The sequence below is a fragment of the Bombina bombina genome, chromosome 11 (assembly GCF_027579735.1).
Source record: "Bombina bombina isolate aBomBom1 chromosome 11, aBomBom1.pri, whole genome shotgun sequence".
NCBI lineage: Eukaryota > Metazoa > Chordata > Amphibia > Anura > Bombinatoridae > Bombina > Bombina bombina.
Window position 1 is genome coordinate 41,542,203 of NC_069509.1, and position 4,288 is coordinate 41,546,490.

Genomic DNA, 4,288 nt, shown 5'->3' on the forward strand with positions numbered 1-4,288 from the left:
ATGACGTCATCCAAGATGGCGTCCCTTCAATTCCGATTGGCTGATAGAATTCTATCAGCCAATCGGAATTGATGGGACGCCATCTTGGATGACGTCATTTAAAGGAACCTTCATTCTGTGTTTAGCCGTCGGAAGAAGAGGATGCTCCGCGTCGGATGTCTTGAAGATGGACCCGCTCCACTCCGGATGGATGAAGATAGAAGATGCCGTCTGGATGAAGACTTCTGGGTGTTTGCGAGGCGGGAGTGCGGCGGTTTATGGGTTAATATATTTATTATAGTGGCAGCGATGTCCGGTTCGGCAGATTAGGGGTTAAAATTTTTATTTTAGTGTTTGCGATGCGGGAGGGCCTCGGTTTAGGGGTTAATAGGTAGTTTATGGGTATTAGTGTACTTTTTAGCACTTTAGTTAAGAGTTTTATGCTACGGCGTTGTAGTGTAAAACTCTTAACTACTGACTTTTAAATGCGGTACCAGTCTTGACAGGAGAGGGTCTACCGCTCACTTTTTGACAGACTTGTAATACCGGCGTTATGCAAGTCCCATTGAAAATATAGGATACGCAATTTACGTAAGTGGATTTGCGGTATTTCCGAGTCTGACCAAAAAAGTGAGCGGTACACCTGTACCTGCAAGAATCGTAATACCAGCGGGCGTTAAAAAGCAGTGTTAGGACCTCTTAACGCTGCTTTTTAACCCTAACGCACAACTCGTAATCTAGCCGCCTGTTTGTCTCTGCAATTTTGTTATTCAACTCAGCTGTTATGCATATGTTGTTATTAACAAACGGCTAGATTACGAGTTTGGCGTTAGGGTTAAAAAGCAGCGTTAAGAGGTCCTAACGCTGCTTTTTAACTCCCGCTGGTATTAATAAAGACTAATTTACCTGTAAAATAAAACCTAACCTAAGTTACAATTACACCTAACACTACACTATAATTAAATAAATTACCTAAATTAAATACAATTAATTACAATTAAATAAAATTATCTAAACTACAAACCCCCCCCACTAAATTACAGAAAATAATAAAGAAATTTCAAGATTTTTAAACTAATTTCACCTAATCTAATCCCCCTATCAAAATAAAAAAGCCCCCCCCCAAAATAAAAAAAGCCCTACCCTACACTAAATTACAAATAACCCTTAAAAAGGGCCTTTTGCGGGGCATTGCACCAAAGTAAATCCGACGCGGAGCATCCTCTTCTTTGACGACTAAACACAGAATGAAGGTTCCTTTAAATGACGTCATCCAAGATGGCGTCCCTTCAATTCCGATTGATAGAATTCTATCAGCCAATCGGAATTAAGGTACAAAAAATCCTATTGGCTGATCAGCCAATAGGATTGAACTGGCATTCTATTGGCTGATTGGAACAGCCAACAGAATGCGAGTTCAATCCTATTGGCTGATTGGATCAGCCAATAGAATTGAACTTCAATCCTACTGGCTGATTGCATCAGCCAATAAGATTTTTTCTACCTTAATTCCGATTGGCTGATAGAATTCTATCAGCCAATCGGAATTGAAGGGACGCCATCTTGGATGACGTCATTTAAAGGAACCTTCATTCTGTGTTTAGCCGTCGAAGAAGAGGATACTCCACGTCGGATGTCTTGAAGATGGACCCGCTCCGCGCCGGATGGATGAAGGTAGAAGATGCCATCTGGATGAAGACTTCTGCCCATCTGGAGGACCACTTCTGCCCGGTTGGATGAAGACTTCTGCCCGTCTGGAGGACCACTTAGGGATTGGGTGGGTTTTAGAGTAGGGTTGGTTGTGTGGGTGGTGGGTTTTAATGTTGGGGGATTGTAATTTTTTTTCAGGTAAAAGAGCTGATTACTTTGGGGCAATGCCCCGCAAAAGGCCCTTTTAAGGGCTATTTGTAATTTAGTGTAGGGTAGGGCTTTTTTATTTTGAGAGGGCTTTTTTATTTTGTTAGGTGGATTAGATTAGGTGTAATTAGTTTAAAAATCTTTTAATTTCTTTATTATTTTCTGTAATTTAGTGGGTTTTTTTGTAGTTTAGCTAATTTTATTTAATTGTAATTAATTGTATTTAATTTAGGTAATTTATTTAATTATAGTGTAGTGTTAGGTGTAATTGTAACTTAGGTTAGGTTTTATTTTACAGGTCAATTTGTCTTTATTTTAACTAGGTAGTTATTAAATAGTTAATAACTATTTAATAACTATTGTACCTAGTTAAAATAAATACAAAGTTGCCTGTAAAATAAAAATAAACCCTAAGCTAGCTACAATGTAACTATTAGTTATATTGTAGTTATTTTAGGGTTTATTTTATAGGTAAGTATTTCGTTTTAAATAGGAATAATTTAGTTAATTGTAGCAATTTTACTTAGATTTCTTTTAATTATATTTAAGTTAGGGGGTGTTAGGGTTAGACTTAGGGGTTAATAACTTTAATATAGTGGCAGCAACGTTGGGGGCGGCAGATTAGGGGTTAATAAGTGTAGGTAGGTGGCGGCGACATTGGGGGTGGCAGATTAGGGGTTAATAAATATAATGTAGGGTTCGGCGATGTTGGGGGCAGCAGATTAGGGGTTCATAAGTATAATGTAGGTGGCGGCGGTGTTCGGAGCGGCAGATTAGGGGTTAATAATATAATGTAGGTTTCTGTGATGTCGGGGGCGGCAGATTAGGGGTTAATAAGTGTAAGATTAGGGGTGTTTAGACTCGGGGTTTATGTTAGGGTGTTAGACATAAATTTTATTTCCCCATAGGAATCAATGGGGCTGCTTTTTTGCAGGTGTTAGGTTTTTTTTCAGCCGGCCCTCCCCCATTGATCCCTATGGGGAAATCGTGCACGAGCACATTTTACCAGCTCACCGCTAACGTAAGCAGCGCTGGTATTAGAGTGAGATGTGGAGCAAAATTTTGTTCTACGCTCACTTTTTTGCGGTTAAAGGGACAGTCTACCATAGAATTGTTATTGTTTTAAAAGATAGAGAATCCCTTTATTACCCATTCCCCAGTTTTGCAAAACCAACACAGTTATATTAATATACTTTTTACCTCTGTGATTACCTTGTATCTAGGAACCTTCTTCCAGCCCCTGATCACATGACTGTGACTGATAATTATCTATTGTCTTAAATTTAGCATTGTTTTGTGCTAAATCTTAAATAACCCCCTGTGCCTGAACACAGTGTTATCTATATGGCCCACGTGTACTTTCTGGCCCCAATTTATCAAAGGTCTTGCGGACCTGATCCGACACTGCGGATCAGGTCCGCAAGCCCTCGCTAAATGCGGAGAGCAATACGCACTCCGCATTTAACATTGCACCAGCAGCTCACAAGAGCTGTTGGTGCAACGCCGCCCCCTGCTGACTCGCGGCCAATCGGCCGCCAGCAGGGAGGTGTCAATCAACCCGATCGTATTCGATCGGGTTGATTTCCGGCGATTCCTGTCCGCCTGCTCAGAGCAGGCGGACAGGGTTATGGAGCAGCGGTCTTTAGACCGCTGCTTGATAAGTTGTGTTTCTGGCGAGTCTGAAGACTCGGCAGAAACAAGGCCCTTCAAGCTCCGTACAGAGCTTGATAAATGGGCCTGTAAGTCTCTTTGTGTTGAAAAGAGATTTAAAAAGCATGTGATAAGAGGCAGCCCTCAAAGGCTTAGAAATTAGCATATGAGCCTACCTATGTTTAGTTTAGACTAAGAATACCAAGAGAAAAAAGCAAATTTGATGATAAAAGTAATTTGGAAAGTTGATTAAAATTAAAAGTCCTATCTGAATAATGAAAGTTTAATTCATACTAGACTGTCCCTTTAACACCGGGTTTGTAAAAACCCGTAATACAAGCGCTGTCTGTAAGTGAGCGGTGAGTGAAAACTGCTCGTTAGCACCGCACCCCTGTTACTGCAAAACTCGTAATCTAGGCGAAAGTATCCAATAAATTATCAGTTGTTGCTTTTAAATATGGCTGTATTCTTATCAAAACTATGTCTATGAGTAAGGCCTCAGGCTGAAACATGTCAGCCGCTTGCTACTGGTGTTTGCTGTACTTTTAAATTGACCAATAAAAGTTGGACGTTTTAATCTAGCAGAGACAGATAACTTTTTTCATTTGATATGGGGTATATATACAGTATATATATATATATATATATATATCCTCCATGTGTATCTGCACTCACAATGTCATATAGTCGCCAACCAGGGTGCCAGATCAATAAGTAATCATAGTAATCTTCAACATAGGACTGCACTCGCTGGGTTTATATAAAAAACTTTTTCATTGGTAACGTTTCGGAGCCCACAGAC